Raw genomic sequence first — 22027 nt, forward strand, 5'->3', positions numbered from 1 at the left:
TACTGGTCAGTATAAAGAATCGCATTTGGATCATATGAAGTTAGTATGTGATGATAATGATGTTCCAACCCAGACTAATGTGACAGACTCTGACAATCCTCCTGATCCTGTACTCTCTTCCTCTGATACTCAGTCAGATGATCAACCTGAATGTCGTTATTCCCTACGTACACGACAGGTATTGAGAAATCCTCAAGTATCATTTGTAACTTCCAATTCAGATTTGCCTCAAAAGCAGCATGAGTTAGCCAATGCTACAGAGTTTGATCCTCCCAGAGATGACACCCATTCTGCATATGCCAATCTTACCCTAGCAGAGTTGGGTGACAAGAATAGAGGAGTAATCTTTTTTCTTCTTCATATTTTTTTTTTTTGGAGTTCTGCCCAGATCTGAAAATTTTCAAAGATCACTAATTTGCGAGTTTTTGTTTAGATGAGGGAGATAATACAGCAGCTTCTGTGCGTCAGAAGATTGATGATTGATGCTCAACGCCGGTACGTCAGCAGACGCTTGATCTCTGATGCTCAACGCTGGTACGTCAGAGGTACATCTATTGTGTACAACTTAGTACACAAAAGAATACTCAATCATAAAATCTAATGGTGATAATTATAACTATAATTTTTAAAAGGGTGAATCGGTAAGCCGGCAGAAGGCCTCTGTCAGACAGCCAAAAACTCCAGCAGCGGGTCATGGTATAAATAAACCCTGCTTCAGGAAACACTTGTCCTGTTTCCTGACATACTTCACCTAACCTACCCTGGAATACTTAATAACTAAGTAAGTAATTAACCGCCAAGAGAAATTTTCCTACTTCAGCTTAAAACGAAAACACCTGAACTAAGAAACTTTTTTTTCCTTCTATTTTGGTTCAGCAACACAAGTTTTTAGTATGCAGCGCTGAGCTACGTCAAGAAGTTGTTCAGACTTTAGATTCTCTGTCCAGCATCCCGACCACTTTGGAATTTAAACACGTTGTGATGACAACATTTTGTCCTTGACAGTTTCAGGCAAAGGAATTTTTCATGCTTGCTTTTTTTTAGGTTTATAAATCCTTTTAGATAGTTACTTTTTTTTTTTTAAAGAAACTACAGTTAAATGCACTGTGCTTGTTCCTTCTGCCTTTATATTTGTCTGTTCTTTCAGTCTTCATATTTGTCTGTTCCTTCAGTCTTCATATTTGTCTGTTCCTTCAGTCTTCATATTTGTCTGTTCTTTCAGTCTTCATATTTGTCTGTTCCTTCAGTCTTCATATTTGTCTGTTCTTTCAGTCTTCATATTTATCTGTTCTTTCAGTCTTCATATTTGTCTGTTCTTTCAGTCTTCATATTTGTCTGTTCCTTCAGTCTTCATATTTGTCTGTTCTTTCAGTCTTCATATTTATCTGTTCTTTCAGTCTTCATATTTATCTGTTCTTTCAGTCTTCATATTTGTCTGTTCCTTCAGTCTTCATATTTGTCTGTTCTTTCAGTCTTCATATTTATCTGTTCTTTCAGTCTTCATATTTATCTGTTCTTTCAGTCTTCATATTTGTCTGTTCTTTCAGTCTTCATATTTGTCTGTTCTTTCAGTCTTCATATTTGTCTGTTCTTTCAGTCTTCATATTTGTCTGTTCTTTCAGTCTTCATATTTGTCTGTTCTTTCAGTCTTCATATTTGTCTGTTCTTTCAGTCTTCATATTTGTCTGTTCTTTCAGTCTTCATATTTGTCTGTTCTTTCAGTCTTCATATTTGTCTGTTCTTTCAGTCTTCATATTTGTCTGTTCTTTCAGTCTTCATATTTGTCTGTTCTTTCAGTCTTCATATTTGTCTGTTCTTTCAGTCTTCATATTTGTCTGTTCAGTCTTCATATTTGTCTGTTCTTTCAGTCTTCATATTTGTCTGTTCTTTCAGTCTTCATATTTGTCTGTTCTTTCAGTCTTCATATTTGTCTGTTCTTTCAGTCTTCATATTTGTCTGTTCTTTCAGTCTTCATATTTGTCTGTTCTTTCAGTCTTCATATTTGTCTGTTCTTTCAGTCTTCATATTTGTCTGTTCTTTCAGTCTTCATATTTGTCTGTTCTTTCAGTCTTCATATTTGTCTGTTCTTTCAGTCTTCATATTTGTCTGTTCCTTCAGTCTTCATATTTGTCTGTTCCTTCAGTCTTCATATTCGTCTGTTCCTTCAGTCTTCATATTCGTCTGTTCCTTCAGTCTTCATATTCGTCTGTTCCTTCAGTCTTCATATTTGTCTGTTCCTTCAGTCTTCATATTCGTCTGTTCCTTCAGTCTTCATATTTGTCTGTTCCTTCAGCCTTCATATTTGTCTGTTCTTTCAGTCTTCATATTTGTCTGTTCCTTCAGTCTTCATATTTGTCTGTTCTTTCAGTCTTCATATTTGTCTGTTCCTTCAGTCTTCATATTCGTCTGTTCCTTCAGTCTTCATATTTGTCTGTTCCTTCAGTCTTCATATTCGTCTGTTCCTTCAGTCTTCATATTTGTCTGTTCCTTCAGTCTTCATATTTGTCTGTTCCTTCAGCCTTCATATTTCTTCAGCGCAAAAGTTTTCACCAAAACACAAGTTCCAGAACAAGCTTTTAGTGCGGCAATGTTGCGCTTGTCCTGGAAGTTCTGTTGTGTTGACTTTTGTCGGCAACACTTGTTACCAGGGAGGTTTATCCCCAAGATAACACCGCCTGTCCTCTTGTTGACATCAGTGGGGTTATTCAGATGACATGCACCCGCTACTCAAACTTGGTTTCGGATAATGCAATAATGTGGGTTTCCTGTACACACAATTAACCTTCATTCGTGTGTTTCATTTCTCTTTCTTGTTAGTTGTGTATATGATCTCTTAACCTGGTGTCTCTCCTCTGTTCTGAAACGCTCGTCTTATTAGTACAAACAAGTGCACTTTGTTGATTTTTTCTCCCGCGGGCGCTCTTCCCTATATATATAAGTACTCTAGTTAAACCATACCCCCGGCCGGGATTGAACCCGCGGTCATAGAGTCTCAAAACTCCAGCCCGTCGCGTTAGCCACTAGACCAGCTAGCCACAATAAGATTCATCCAACTAGGTATATATTTCTACACCATAGGAAAGTTAGCACAGGCACCTCTGTGACCACAAATGCGACGGGCTGGAGTTTTGAGACTCTAATCCCGGCCGGGGGTATGGTTTATTTGCAATCGTGTCATTACGATTTCTTAAGTCAAGTCAAGTACTCTAGTTCTGCTCCCAGGGGTAAAGTCACAGTTCTTGGTCCCTCCTAGCTAATACTGACTGTGCTGATTTCTCGCCTCCAATGCACCGTTATATCCACAATTAAAATTGTGTATAGTTCACCTTAACTACAATATTTAAAATATCTTCCATAAATGGAAGATATCGTACATATGAAAAAATATAATCAGTATCTTTACTTCCCTCTCTCCCTTCCTATCCCTTCTTCGTTCTCTCCCTGCCTGTCTTCCCTCTCCCTACCCAATGTCATCACAAATTCATGATGGTAGGTACTGAATTCGCTCCTTGTTTCCTCCTCAAGTGTTGACATTCATCGCTAATTAGCAATTACAGACTTCCCGTGGCTGTGGGAGCTACCACTGAGCTCCCACACCCACTTTAATCACTGTGGGAGCTACCACTGAGCTCCCACACCCACTTTAGTCACTGTGGGAGCTGCTACTACTGAGCTCCCACACCCACTTTAGTCACTGTGGGAGCTACCACTGAGCTCCCACACCCACTTTAGTCACTGTGGGAGCTACCACTTAGCTCCCACACTCACTTTAGTCACTGTGGGAGCTACTACTGAGCTCCCACACCCACTTTAGTCACTGTGGGAGCTACCACTGAGCTCCCACGCCCACTTTAGTCACTGTGGGAGCTACCACTGAGCTCCCACACCCACTTTAGTCACTGTGGGAGCTACCACTGAGCTCCCACACTCACTTTAGTCACTGTGGGAGCTACTACTGAGCCTCCACACCCACTTTAGTCACTGTGGGAGCTACCACTGAGCTCCCACACCCACTGTAGTCACTGTGGGAGCTACCACTGAGCTCCCACACCCGTTTTAGTCACTGTGGGGGATACCACTGAGCTCCCACAGCCACTTTAGTTACTGTGGGGGATACCACTGAGCTCTCACATCCACTTTAGTCACTGTGGGAGCTACCACTGAGCTCCCACACCCACTTTAGTCACTGTACGGAATATCACTGAGCTCTCACACCCACTTTAGTCACTATGGGGGATACCACTGAGCTCCCACACCCACTGAAGTCACTGTACGAGATACCACTGAGCTCCCACACCCACTTTAGTCACTGAACGGGATACCACTGAGCTCCCACACCCAATTTAATCACTGTACGGGATACCACTGAGCTTCCACACCCACTTTAGTCACTGTACGGGATACCACTGCGCTCCCACACCAACTTTACTCACTGTAGGGGATACCACTGAGCTCCCACACCCACTTTAGTCACTGTGGGGGATACCACTGAGCTCCTACACCCACTTCAGCCACTGTACGGGATACCACTGAGCTCCCACACTAACTTTAGCCACTGTGGGGGATAACACTGAGCTCCCACACCCACTTTAGTCACTGTAGGGGATACCACTGAGCTCCCACACCCACTTTAGTCACTGTACGGGATACCACTGAGCTCCCACACCCACTTTAGTCACTGTACGGGATACCACCGAGTTCCCACACGCACTGAAGTCACTGTACGGGATACCACTGAGCTCCCACACCCGTTTTAGTCACTGTGGGGGATACCACTGAGCTCCCACACCCACTTTAGTCACTGTACGGGATATCACTGAGCTCTCACACCCACTTTAGTTACTATGGGGGATACCACTGAGCTCCCACACCCACTGAAGTCACTGTACGAGATACCACTGAGCTCCCACACCCACTTTAGTCACTGTACGGGATACCACTGAGCTCCCACACCCACTTCGGTCACTGTACGGGATACCACTGAGCTCCCACACCAACTTTACTCACTGTAGGGGATACCACTCAGCTCCCACACCCACTTTAGTCACTGTGGGGGATACCACTGAGCTCCTGCACCCACTTCAGCCACTGTACGGGATACCACTGAGCTCCCACACTAACTTTAGCCACTGTGGGGGATACCACTGAGCTCCCACACCCACTTTAGTCACTGTAGGGGATACCACTGAGCTCCCACACCCACTTTAGTCACTGTACGGGATACCACTGAGCTCCCACACCCACTTTAGTCACTGTACGGGATACCACTGAGCTCCCACACCCACTTTAGTCACTGTACGGGATACCACTGAGCTCCCACACCCACTGAAGTCACTGTGGGGACTCATCCCAACACGTACATAGGCTCATCTAAGTTCTTATACAGGTTCCTCGTACTTTATCAGTTTTGAGAATTTTAAATGGATACATATGTTCTCTCACGCTGTGTTGATGCTGACATCTTCCCTCCGCCCACATTGCACAAAGACGTCTCCCGCCCACACTGTGTGCACCAACGTCTCCGCCTCACAGTGTGCAATGACATTACCTCACAGACTGTGTACACTAACATACACCACCACCATCACACTGTTAACAGAAAGATACACCACCACCACCACCACACTTTTAACAGCAACATAAACCACCACACTATATAACAGTAACAGACACCACCATATTGTATAACAGCAACATACAAAAACACCACCACCACACTGTATAACAGCAACAGACACCACCACCACCACCGCCACACTATATAACAGAAACAGACAGCACCACCACCACACTATATAACAGCAACACACCCCACCACTATACTATATAACAGCAACAAACACCACCATCACACTATATAACAACATCAGACACCACCACCACACTGTATAACAGCAACAGACACCACCACCACCGCCACACTATATAACAGAAACAGACAGCACCACCACCACACTATATAACAGCAACACACCCCACCACTATACTATATAACAGCAACAAACACCACCATCACACTATATAACAACATCAGACACCACCACCACACTATATAACAGCAACAGACACCACCACCACCACCGCCACACTATATAACAGAAACAGACAGCACCACCACCACACTATATAACAGCAACACACCCCACCACTATACTATATAACAGCAACAAACACCACCATCACACTATATAACAACATCAGACACCACCACCACACTATATAACAGCAACAGACACCACCACCACCACCGCCACACTATATAACAGAAACAGACAGCACCACCACCACACTATATAACAGCAACACACCCCACCACTATACTATATAACAGCAACAAACACCACCATCACACTATATAACAACATCAGACACCACCACCACACTATATAACAGCAACAGACACCACCACCACCACCGCCACACTATATAACAGAAACAGACAGCACCACCACCACACTATATAACAGCAACACACCCCACCACTATACTATATAACAGCAACAAACACCACCATCACACTATATAACAACATCAGACACCACCACCACACTATATAACAGCAACAGACACCACCACCACCACCGCCACACTATATAACAGAAACAGACAGCACCACCACCACACTATATAACAGCAACACACCCCACCACTATACTATATAACAGCAACAAACACCACCATCACACTATATAACAACATCAGACACCACCACCACACTATATAACAGCAACAGACACCACCACCACCACCGCCACACTATATAACAGAAACAGACAGCACCACCACCACACTATATAAGAGCAACAGACCCAACCACTATACTATATAACAGCAACAAACACCACCACCACACTATATAACAACATCAGACACCATCACCACACTATATAACAGCAACAGACACCACCACCACCACCGCCACACTATATAACAGAAACAGACAGCACCACCACCACACTATATAACAGCAACAGACCCCACCACTATACTATATAACAGCAACAAACACCACCACCACACTATATAACAACATCAGACACCACCACCACACATATAACAGCAACAGACACCACCACACTATATAACAGCAACAGACACCACCACCACACCATATAAAAGCAACAGATACCACCCCACACTATATAACAGCAACAGACACAACTACCACACTATATAACAGCAACAGACACCACCACAACACTATATAACAGCAACAGACACCACCACCACACTATATAACAGCAACAGACACCACCACACTATATAACAGCAACAGACACCACCACCACACTATATAACAGCAACAGACACCACCACCACACTATATAACAGCAACAGACACCACCACCACACTATAAAACAGCAACAGACACCACTACCACACTATATAACAGCAACAGACACCACCACAACACTATATAACAGCAACAGACACCACCACCACATTATATAACAGCAACAGACACCACCACCACACTATATAACAGCAACAGACACCACCACACTATATAACAGCAACAGACACCACAACCACACTATATAACAGCAACAGACACCACCACCACACTATATAACAGCAACAGACACCACCACACTATATAACAGCAACAGACACCACCACCACACTATATAACAGCAACAGACACCACCACCACACTATATAACAGCAACAGACACCACCACCACACTATATAACAGCAACAGACACCACTACCACACTACATAACAGCAAAAGACACCACCACCACACTATATAACAGCAACAAACACCACCACACTATATAACAGCAACAGACACCACCACCACACTATATAACAGCAACAGACACCACCACAACACTATATAACAGCAACAGACACCACCACACTATATAATAGCAACAGACACCACCACCACACTATATAACAGCAGCAAACACCACCACCACACTATAAAACAGCAACAGACACCACCACCACACTATATAACAGCAACAGACACCACCACACTATATAACAGCAACAGACACCACCGCCACACTATATAACAGCAACAGACACCACCACCACACTATAAAACAGCAACAGACACCACCACCACCACACTATATAACAGCAACAGACACCACCACCACACTATATAACAGCAACAAACACCAGAACCACACTATATAACAGCAACAGACACCACCACTACACTATATAACAGCAACAGACACCACCACTACACTATATAACAGCAACAGACACCACCACTACACTATATAACAGCAACAAACACCAGAACCACACTATATAACAGCAACAGACACCACCACTACACTATATAACAGCAACAGAGGCCACCACTATACTATGTAACAGCAACAGACACCACCACCACACTATATAACAGCAACAGACACCACCACCACACTATATAACAGCAACAGACACCACCACAACACTATATAACAGCAACAGGCACCACCACCACACTATATAACAGCAACAGACACCACCCCCACCACACTATATAACAGCAACAGACACCACCATACTATATAATAAGAACAGACACCACCATCACCACACTATATAACAGCAACAGACACCACCACCACACTATATAACAGCAACAGACACCACCACACTATATAATAAGAACAGACACTATCACCACCACACTATACAACAGCAACAGACATTACCACCACACTACATAACAGAAACAGACACCACCACCACCACCACACTACATAACAGCAACAGACACCACCACCACACTATATAACAGCAACAGACACCACCACCACCACACTACATAACAGCAACAGACTCCACCACCACCACACTACATAACAGCAACAGACACCACCACCACACTATATAACAGCAACAGACACAACCACCACCACACTACATAACAGCAACAGACACTACCACCACACTATATAACAGCAACAGACACCACCACCACCACACTACATAACAGCAACAGACTCCACCACCACCACACCACATAACAGCAACAGACACCACCACCACCACACTACATAACAGCAACAGACACCACCACCACACTATATAACAGCAACAGACACCACCACACTACATAACAGCAACAGAATCCACCACCACCACACTACATAACAGCAACAGACACCATCACCACCATACTACATAACAGCAACAGACACCACCACCACCACACTACATAACAGCAACAGACACCACCACCACACTATATAACAGCAACAGACACCACCACACTACATAACAGCAACAGACTCCACCACCACCACACTACATAACAGCAACAGACACCACCACCACCACACTACATAACAGCAACAGACACCACCACCACCACACTACATAACAGCAACAGACACCACCACCACCACCACACTACATAACAGCAACAGACACCACCACCACACTATATAACAACAACAGACACCACCACCACCACACTACATAACAGCAACAGATACCACCACCACACTATAAAACAGCAACAGACACCACCACCACCACACTACATAACAGCAACAGACACCACCACACTATATAACAGCAACAGACACCACCACACTACATAACAGCAACAGAATCCACCACCACCACACTACATAACAGCAACAGACACCATCACCACCACACTACATAACAGCAACAGACACCACCACCACCACACTACATAACAGCAACAGACACCACCACCACACTATATAACAGCAACAGACACCACCACACTACATAACAGCAACAGACTCCACCACCACCACACTACATAACAGCAACAGACACCATCACCACCACACTACATAACAGCAACAGACACCACCACCACCACACTACATAACAGCAAGAGACACCACCACCACACTATATAACAGCAACAGACACCACCACCACCACACTACATAACAGCAACAGACACCACCACCACACTACATAACAGCAACAGACACCACCACCACCACACTACATAACAGCAACAGACACCACCACCACACTATATAACAACAACAGACACCACCACCACCACACTACATAACAGCAACAGATACCACCACCACACTATATAACAGCAACAGACACCACCACCACCACACTACATAACAGCAACAGACACCACCACACTATATAACAGCAACAGACACCACCACCACACTATATAACAGCAACAGGCACCACCACCACACTATATAACAGCAACAGACACCACCACCACAACACTACATAACAGCAACAGACACCACCACCACACTATATAACAGCAACAGACACCACCACCACCACACTACATAACAGCAACAGACACCACCACTACACTATATAACAGCAACAGACACCACCACCACCACACCACATAACAGCAACAGACACCACCACCACCACACTACATAACAGCAACAGACACCACCACACTACATAACAGCAACAGACACCACCACACTACATAACAGCAACAGACACCACCACCACTCTATATAACAGCAACAGACACCACCACCACCACCACACTACATAACAGCAACAGACACCACCACCACCACACTACATAACAGCAACAGACACCACCACCACCACACTACATAACAGCAACAGACACCACCGCCACACTATATAACAGCAACGGACACTACCACCACCACACTACATAACAGCAACAGACACCACCGCCACACTATATAACAGCAACAGACACCACCACCACACTACATAACAGCAACAGACACCACCACCACCACACTACATAACAGCAACAGACACCACCGCCACACTATATAACAGCAACAGACACCACCACCACACTACATAACAGCAACAGACACCACCACCACCACACTACATAACAGCAACAGACACCACCGCCACACTATATAACAGCAACAGACACCACCACCACCACACTACATAACAGCAACAGACACTACCACCACACTATATAACAGCAACAGACACTACCACCACCACCACCACCACCACCACCACCACCACCACCACCACCACCACCACCACCACCACACTTCAACAGAAACATCTGTTGTTTCCAGACCGCGAGAAACGCATCCTCACTAACGCAGCTTCTCTGACGCATCGTCATTGATACATTCTCACTGATGCATCCTCACTGATACATCCTCACTGATGCATCCTCACTGACGCATACTCACTGATGCATCCTCACTGACGCATACTCACTGATGCTTCCTCACTGACGCATTCTCACTTGCGCGGAGCCTTGCTACACTGGCAAGGAGCCTGGCTACACTAACGAGGAGCCTAGCTACACTGACGAAGAGCCTGGCTACACTAACGAGGAGCCTAGATACACTAACGAGGAGCCTAGCTACACTAACGAGGAGCCTAGCTATACTGACGAAGAGCCTGGGTACACTAACGAGGAGCCTAGATACACTGACGAAGAGCCTGGGTACACTAACGAGGAGCCTAGATACACTACCGAGAAGCCTGGCTACACTAACTAGGAGCCTAGCTACACTAACGAAGAGCCTGGCTACACTAACGAGGATCCTAGCCACACTAACGAGGAGCCTAGCTACACTAACGAGGAGCCTAACTACACTGACGAGGAGCCTGGCTACACTAACGAGGAGCCTTGCTACAACAACACACAACACCTCACAGCACACCCCACAACACCCCTACATCAACACCCCACAACACCCCACAACACCCCTACCTAAACACCCCACAACACCCCACAACACCTCTACGTCAACAAACCACAACACCCCTACATCAACACCCCACAACACCCCTACATCAACACCCCACAACACCTCTACATCAAAAAACCACAACACCCCTACATCAATACCCCACAACACTCCGACATCAACACCCGTACATCAACACCCCACAACACCCCTACATCAACACCCCACAACACACAACACCCAAAATTCAACCAGCACATTTTCACACGTTTATTAGAAGCATCGAGGCCACAGATGGCCTCACTTGTTCAATAAGTTTCCCACGATGCAACGCTAGCGGAAGGAGGATCGAGCCTGGCATTCTGTGCACGTACTCAGAAATATATTAGAGAGTTAGTCTCCATAACTGCCTGGAAGGTATATAAACTAACTCCTCAACTAATTAAGCACACGTGATACCAGGAGTCAGCAGTTTGCTGGTTGATTTGTTGTTTGTTTGTAAGTGGAGTTGAGTTGAGGTTCTTAACACTGGTTGATTTGTTTGGAGCAGGAATTGTGGCTTTTAACATTGGTTGATTTGTTTATATGGGATCTGTAATTGTGGATTTTTTTATTTGTTTCTCTTGCATTGCCATCTACTGGTCACTGCCTTCCATTTAGTGGCCCTGCCTTTCATATGCTGATACCTGCCTTTCATTTGCTGGTCCCTCCCATCTGCTGGTCCCTACCTGCCATCCCCTAGCCCCTGCCTTCCATCCTCTAACCTCTGCCTTCCGTCCTCTAGCCCCTGCCTTCCGTCCTCTAGCCCCTGCCTTCCGTCCTCTAGCCCCTGCCTGCCATCCACTTGCCCCTACCCGCCATCCACTAGTCCCTGCCTGCCATCCTCTAGCCCCAGCCTTCCACTATAGTAAATAGTCCTTAATATAAAAATAGATAGTCCTCTCCAATAGAGAATATCGATGAAGAGATTGAAATTCTTCTTCTGCGTGACCTGTGTGTTACTTATGTGTTGAGGGATCCACATGTTGGCTCGTACTAGTGTCATCATACTGGTCATTATATCCTGGTAACTCATGCCTTGTAACCAGCGTCATCATTTTGTGTTTACATGGTGTGACTGCATGGTGTGACTGTCTGTATAGTGTGACAGTCTACATGGTGTAGCTGTATCTACATATTTCTTCAGACGACCTAAGAAGGGGCTGATTCAGGAGTTTGTTAGTTATTCTTTTCAGAGGATTCAGGCGTAACTATTCTAGAGTTTGGGATAGAAATTAAACTTCCTCTAAAACTTTACTTTTAATGTAAGATGTTCATTTACTTATAAACAGAGAATATGTATTACTATACATAATCCTGGTTATCCATAATAAAGAGTATATTAACCAGTGTATTTTTACACAATAATTAGTCCTTTACATATTCTTGTATACTCTTGTCAAATATCATGGAATTATCTTACACAAGACGTAATACATATATAATACAATCATCTATAAGTTGTTTACTCTTCACAGAGTTATCAATGTAATCTTCTAGTACAGCAAAGTAACTTATATTTAGTTACAGACTTAGAAGTTTTATCAACTAGAACGGAATGAGACAATCCAATGGATGTGGTCTAGATGGAGGTTAACTCCACACTGTTCCAAGGTAACAACCTAGCTGGGGAGTAGTGTGGCGTCACGTGACACTGACCCGGACAAAGGGGATGGAGGGTGTAGGTCAGCACAGGAGAAGTGGAGTTAAACTCCGCACTCAAGAGAAGTTGAATCGTTATATAATTATCTATCCTCTTTATACCAACACAGCAAACATTATACATACACATATATACGTAATTATCTGAATAAATTAGAGGACCAATATGATGATGATGATGATAATAACAGTTAATAATACAAGGTTGGGCATTTCCATTTTAGTTAATAAAGAAAATGAACGCGATGTAATGTTAAATAAGATAGGATGAAAAAGGACGTTGATATCGCAACAAGTTACTAAGCTTCATATAACTTTACCTTAAGAAAAGTATCTTAACTGTCATTCAAGACTCGTAACTCCTTCAACATGTCTCAGAGGAAAGTAAAATTTACATCATCTTAATTAAGGGAAAATTAGTGAGAAAAAATTGAAGAGATAATGATGATAGTGTTGTGATTGTTATGTTATTGTTGTAGTTGGTCTGAGGAGGAGGAGGAGGAGGAGGAGGAGGAGCAGGAGGAGCAGGAGGAGGAGCAGGAGGAGGAGCAGGAGGAGGAGCAGGAGGAGCAGGAGGAGGAGCAGGAGGAGGAGCAGGAGGAGCAGGAGGAAGAGGAGGAGGAGGAGGAGGAGCAGGAGGAGCAGGAGGAAGAGGAGGAGGAGGAGCAGGAGGAGCAGGAGGAAGAGGAGGAGGAGGAGCAGGAGGAGCAGGAGGAGGAGCAGGAGGAGGAGGAGGAGGAGGAGGAGCAGGAGGAGGAGGAGGAAGAGGAGGAGGAGAAGGAGGAGGAAGAGGAGGAGAAGCAGGAGCAGGAGGAGGAAGAGGAGGAAGAGGAGGAGCAGGAGGAGCAGGAGGAAGAGGAGGAGGAGGAGCAGGAGGAGCAGGAGGAAGAGGAGGAGGAGGAGCAGGAGGAGCAGGAGGAAGAGGAGGAGCAGGAGGAGCAGGAGGAGCAGGAGGAAGAGGAGGAGGAGGAGGAGGAGGAGCAGGAGGAGCAGGAGGAAGAGGAGGAGGAGGAGGAGGAGGAGCAGAAGGAGGAGGAGAAGGAGCAGGAGGAAGAGAAGGAGCAGGAGCAGAAGGAGGACGAGGAAGAGCAGGAGGAGCAGGAGGAGCAGGAGGAGGAGGAGGAGCAGGAGGAGCAGGAGGAGCAGGAGGAGCAGGAGGAGCAGGAGGAGCAGGAGGAGCAGGAGGAAGAAGAGGAGAATGAGAATGAGAATAAGAAGCAAGAGGAGAATAATGATGTAAAATTTATATGGTGTAATATAAAGCTTTTTTAAAAAAATTTATTTTTATTTGTGAGCTGAAAGACGCATTTGTTAGTAGTTCAAGACAGTATAAAACAATCACATTCTCATTAACAACATTAGAAAATTAATAATAATAATCTTTACTTTACAAGTACATGTACAAGGTATACAGTCCCAGCTGACATCACTGACATACTATATAGAAACTCGTTTGTTATGGAGAGCATTTCGGGCAAATTATGTCAGTTTTGTCCCATGATGCGACCCACACCAGTCGACTAACTCCCACGTACCCATTTTAATGATGGGTGAACACGGACAGCAGGTGTAAGAAATCACGCCCAATGTTTCCACCTTTGCCGGGAATCGAACCCGGACACTCAGCGTGTGAAGCGAAAGCTTTGCCTACCAGGCCACGGGCCATAGTGGGCAAGCTCACTGAAATGCTAAACTGACTTTGATTATGCAACCATTCTAAATTTCCATTAAATTCATGTCTATAAAGTTTAAACTAATTCTATATAAACACATTGTTGAAACATTAACGTTGGTGTTCTCAGGCTCATTAAAACAGGCATTTTCTGTTTAATAGCTGGTAGTTACTTTCACAATTTGTCTGATAACAGTAACAAAGTGGGACTTATGTGGCTGAATAATAAAGGTTAACTTATAATTGTTATGGTAATACCCACAAGATGTGGAAAAAGACATTTATGTACAGATCAAGACATTTATTTAAGGAAATGTTTCGCCACGAGTAACTCGAGAAGTCACTCGTGGCGAAAAGTTTCCTTAAATAAATGTCTTGATCTCTACATAAGTGTCTTCTTCCACAGTAAAGGTCAAGCATGCGTTCGGGAAAGCACACAAGCACTAAAAGTTTGAAGCCAAGCAGAAGAGACATTCTTTAGCTATTGCACAGATTATAAGGATTCCAGTTGTTTTTTCATCTAGTATATTGACAAATTTGCCAACACGCAGATCACAGTTGTAATGAGCACTGCTGCTGCCCAGATGACGCACCCACTATTAAATGTTAAAGCAATTCAGAAACAAGGAAATCTCAACTTTATTTAACATGATCTAACAAGAATTAAAGTTTTGCACTATTTTACACACACAAAATTAGTAAATCTGCGCCTGCACATTTTACTTTCACTCTCCACATTCGTCGAGAAAATAGGCAGTTAATTTTTTGGATGTTCGAAGCTCTTCTGTAGAAAGTTATGAATGTTATCAGAACCATTGTAGGATGCTGTAACCAGACCTGTAGGAAATATTTCCAGCATCCTGCAATGGTTCTGATAACATACATAACTTTCTACATAAGAACTTCAAACGTCCAAAAAATAAGCTGCCTACTTTTCCGACGACGGTGGAGAGTGAAATTAAAATGCGCAGGCGCAGATTTGCCAATTTTGTTTGAAACAGTGCAAGTTGCTACAAGAATCTTGCCCTAGTTACCGTACACCAGCGTTGAAAATCTGAAGTCGATCGAATGAGGTATTCTCGTGTAATAAGCGAAATTAACACGAAACTTTGGAGGGCTGGAAAAACATCCACCAAGTACGTAAAATTTTCCCTTCTGGAGTACCTAATTATGACTATAATAAGTCTGAACCTTAATAGCAATGAGCTCAGCTCACAACCGAATGGACCGGATCTGGGATAGATTCCCAGGTGGAGCAAAGTGTATGTACACTCAGTACATCTGCTGGTGTTCACCTAGCAGCAAATAGGTACTTTGGTGTAAGTTGACCGTTGTTAGACGCCTACAAGACTACTATGGTCGTCCTTACTGACTCTTGGCCTCTAAGAGCCTTGTCGTAACTAAACAACAAAACGACACAATTCCGTGACTGGAACAATACATAACCCGCGCATAGGAGACAGGAGCTTACGACGACGTTTCGGTCCGACTTGGACGATTTAATGACTTTGTAAATGGTTCAAGTCGGACCGAAACTTCGTCGTCAGCGCCTCGCTCCTATGTGCGGGTTACTTGTGCATTACCGTATCTACTCCTGAAGCGGTGGATTAACTTTGTCTCCAGCACAGCCTCATCCAAGTCATTCCGCTTGTCAACCACCAAAGAATTAAAATAAAAATACTTTGAACATAAGAACATAAGAACATAAGAACGAAGGAACACTGCAGAAGGCCTACTGGCCCATGCGAGGCAGGTCCAAGTCTCCTACCGGCTTAAGCCAATGCACCCAACCTAGTCAGGTCAGGTCACATTGACTTATGGGAGGAACACGGCAACCGACCTGTTAGCACAAGCTATCAGGTCTAATTCACACCCACCCACATCTACTCATGTATTTATCCAACCTATTTTTAAAGCTACACAACGTTCTGGCCTCTATAACGGTACTTGGGAGTTTGTTCCACTCATCCACAACTCTATTACCAAACCAGTACTTTCCTATATCCTTCCTGAATCTGAATTTTTCCAACTTAAAACCATTGCTGCGAGTCCTGTCTAGGCTAGATATTTTCAGCACACTATTTACATCCCTTTTATTTATTCCTGTCTTCCACTTATACACCTCAATCATATCCCCCCTAATTCTACGTCTTTCTAGAGAGTGCAGTTTCAGGGCCCTTAGTCTATCCTCATAGGGAAGGTTTCTGATACATGGGATCATCTTTGTCATCCTCCTTTGTACATTTTCCAGAGAATTTATATCCATTCTGTAATACGGTGACCAAAACTGTGCCGCATAATCTAAATGAGGCCTAACCAAGGATGTATAGAGTTGAAGAACAACCTGAGGACTCCTATTATTTATGCTTCTTGATATGAAGCCAAGGATTCTATTAGCTTTATTGCGAACACTTATGCACTGTTGTCTTGGTTTCAGATTACTGCTAACCAGAACTCCTAAATCTTTTTCGCAATCCGTAATATTAAGATCTACATTATTTAGTTTATATGTGGCATGGTTATTGTCCTGTCCAACATTTAGAACTTTGCATTTGTCTATATTAAACTGTATCTGCCACTTCTCCGACCACTGCATCAGTCTATTCAAATCTTCCTGGAGTGCTCGAATGTCCTCGTCAGAATGAATTCGACGGCCTATTTTGGTGTCATCGGCAAACTTGCCGATGTCGCTCTTTATGCCCTCATCTATGTCGTTTATGTAGATTGTGAACAGCAGGGGGCCCAACACTGACCCCTGTGGAACACCGCTCGTGACGCTTCCCCACTCTGATTTCTCCCCATTTATGCAAACTCTCTGCTGCCTATTTGTCAACCATGCCTCTATCCAGGAAAAAATTTCTCCTCCTATTCCATGTGCTTTAATTTTCCTCAATAGTCTCTGATGTGGGACCCTGTCAAAAGCCTTACTGAAGTCCATATACACAATATCATATTCATTACCATGATCTACCTCCTCAAATACCTTAGTGAAAAAAGTTAATAAATTCGTAAGGCAGGAACGCCCCTTTGTAAAACCATGCTGAGATTCGTTGATTAATTTATGCTTTTCAAGGTGGCTACGAACTGCCTCGGCAATTATTGATTCCATAAATTTTCCCACTATGGAGGTTAGGCTTATTGGTCTATAGTTCGAAGCTAAGGACCTGTCACCTGTTTTGAAAATAGGTATCACATTTGCCATTTTCCACTTATCTGGCACCATGCCAGTTTGTAGTGATATGTTGAAAAGATTAGCCAAAGGTGTGCTAAGCTCCTCTTTACATTCCTTTAGAACCCTTGCATACAGTTCATCATGGCCTGGGGATTTGTTAGGTTTTAATTTATCTATTTGCCTAAGGACCATGTCACTTGTGACCCTAATAGTGCACAGTTTATTATCGTCCTGTTCTACATAATTTATCATTACTGGAATATCGCTGGTATCCTCCTGTGTAAAAACTGAGAGGAAGTATGTGTTAAAAATTCTACACATTTCCTTATCACTGTCAGTGAGCTGACCCGAGGAACTTTTGAGTGGGCCTATCTTGTCCCTGATCTTACTTCTGTATACCTGAAAGAATCCTTTTGGGTTAGTCTTCGATTCTCTTGCAACTTTAACCTCATAATCTCTTTTTGCTTTTCTAATTCCCTTTTTTATTTCTCTCTTTAACTGAATATATCGATTTCTTAATTGCCCCTCTCCTCTTTTGATTTGCCTATATATGCCTCTCTTTTGACCAATCAGATATTTTAATCTATTGTTCATCCATTTAGGATCATTTTTGTTTGATCTTATTTCCCTATTTGGAACATAATTTGACTGAGCAGCTAGAACTATGCCATGGAAAGCATCATATCGGCAACCATCACCACCTACCTGACCCTTAGTCAGGTCATTCCAGTTCAGCCCACCTAAGTAATTTTTCAGTCCTATGAAATCAGCCAAGCGAAAGTCAGGGACGGAGACTTGATTGCCATTATTAGGGGAATTCCATGATATGTTAAAACTGAGTGATTTGTGATCACTCTCCCCAAGCTCATCATTAACCTCAAGATTATTAATTAGTGTTTCCCTACTGGCAAGAACCAAGTCAAGGAGGTTATTTCCCCTAGTTGGCTCTGTCACAAACTGTTTTAAAAAACAATCCTGGAAACGAGCTGAGGTATATAACAGGTCTCCTCATTCCTTTCCAGGGGGCGCCTTCATACCGGTGAAGGGCTCTTAATCCAAGGTATGGTTGATACCCTCCCTATCCCTGCATCAAATATGATTACCTCCCATTCTAAATGTGCGACATAAGTCCTACGATAAAGATAACAATAATTATAAGAAGACGAGAAAGAAGGATAAAATAATAGGTATAATATATATATATATATATATATATATATATATATATATATATATATATATATATATATATATATATATATATATATATATATATAGATATATATATATATATACATATATATATATATATATATGTATATATATATATATATATATATATATATATATATATATATATATATATATATATATATATATATATATATATATATATATATATATATATATATATATATATATATATATATGTCGTGCCGAATAAGCAGAATTTGCGATCTTGGCTTAAATAGCAACGCTCATCTTGACATATAAGACAAGTGAAAATTTGTGTATGCAATAATTTCGCCAAAATCATTCTAAACCTAACGAAAAAAATATATTTCACTGTGTTTGTTTAGTATTAAATTACTGTAAACAAATCTAAAATATATTTAGTTGGGTTAGGCTAAAATAAATTGCTCTTGTTATAATAAGGTTAGGTAAGTTTTCTAAGATTCTTTTGGTGCAAAATTAAATTTTTTTTACATTAACATTAATAAAAAAAATATTTCTTTAAACGTATAAGAGAAAATTTCAGAAAGGACTTAATTTTTAATGAGTTCTTGCTAATTGACCAGTTTTACATATTCGGCACGACATATATATATATATATATATATATATATATATATATATATATATATATATATATATATATATATATATATATATATATATATATATATATATATATATATATATATATATATATATTACTATTATTATACTAAATATCAAATAAAATAATACTAATAATTATAATAAAAATAAAAATGATAAATAATTAATAATAATAATAATAATAATAATAATAATAATAATAATAATAATAATAATAATAACAGAGGTGTGACCAGCTACACTCTACGGAAACTTTCTGTCATGTTTCTCAGATCAAGTTAGTTAAGACACTTGTAATAACTAATTTAATTAACTCACTTAAAACCAGTGTATTTGTTGCTCAGATGCTAAATGGTGCGCTTAACCACGTACACCAGCCATGCTGACACCAGAACCACGCACACCAGTCATGCTGACACCAGAACCACGCACACCAGTCATGCTGACACCAGAACCACGCACACCAGTCATGCTGACACCAGAACCACGCACACCTGTCATGCTGACACCAGAACCACGCACACCAGTCATGCTGACACCAGAACCACGCACACCAGTCATGCTGACACCAGAACCACGCACACCAGTCATGCTGACACCAGAACCACGCACACCAGTCATGCTGACACCAGAACCACGCACACCAGTCATGCTGACACCAGAACCACGCACACCAGTCATGCTGACACCAGAACCATGCACACCAGTCATGCTGACACCAGAACCACGCACACCAGTCATGCTGACACCAGAACCACGCACACCAGTCATGCTGACACCAGAACCACGCACACCAGTCATGCTGACACCCGAACCCCGCACACCAGTCATGCTGATACCAGAACCATGCACACCAGTCATGCTGACACCAGAACCACGCACACCAGTCATGCTGACACCAGAACCACGCACACCAGTCATGCTGACACCAGAACCATGCACACCAGTCATGCTGACACCAGAACCACGCACACCAGTCATGCTGACACCAGAACCACGCACACCAGTCATGCTGACACCAGAACCACGCACACCAGTCATGCTGACACCAGAACCACGCACACCAGTCATGCTGACACCAGAACCATGCACACCAGTCATGCTGACACCAGAACCACGCACACCAGTCATGCTGACACCAGAACCACGTACTCCATTCATGCTGACACCAGAACCATGCACACCAGTTATACTGACACCAGAACCACGCACACCAGTTACATTGACGCCAGAACCACGCACCCCAGTCATAATGACACCAGAACCACGCACACCAGTCATGCTGACACCAGAACCACACATAACAGTTATGCTGACACCAGAACCACGCACACCGATTATACTGACACCAGAACCACGCACACTAGTTATACTGATACCAGAACCACGCACACCAGTAATTCTGACACCAGAATCACGCACACCAGTCATACTTACGCCAGAACCACGCACACCAGTCATACTGATACCAGAACCACGCACACCAGTCATACTGACACCAGAGCCACGCACACCAGTCATACTGACACCAGAACCAGGCACACCAGTTATACTGGCACCAGAACCACGCACACCAGTCATCCTGACACCAGAACCACGCACACCAGTCATACTGACACCAGAACCACTCATACCTATTATACTGACACCAGAGCCAGGCACACCAGTTATACTGACACCAGAACCACACATAACAGTTATACTGACACCAGAACCACACACACCAGTCATCCTGACACCAGAACCACGCACACCAGCCATGCTGACACCAGAACCAAGCACAATAGCCATACTGACACAATAACCACTCATACCAGTTATAGTGACACCAGAACCATGCACACCAGTCATACTGACACCAGAACCACACATACCAGTAATACTGACACCCGAACCACGCTCAACAATCATGCTGACACCAGAACTATGCATACTAGCCATGCTGACATCAGAATACCTTATACTTAGGTTACCTAACTTAAGTTTCCT

This window comes from Cherax quadricarinatus, chromosome 27 (genome assembly GCF_038502225.1).
Source record: "Cherax quadricarinatus isolate ZL_2023a chromosome 27, ASM3850222v1, whole genome shotgun sequence".
Classification (NCBI taxonomy): Eukaryota; Metazoa; Arthropoda; class Malacostraca; order Decapoda; family Parastacidae; genus Cherax; species Cherax quadricarinatus.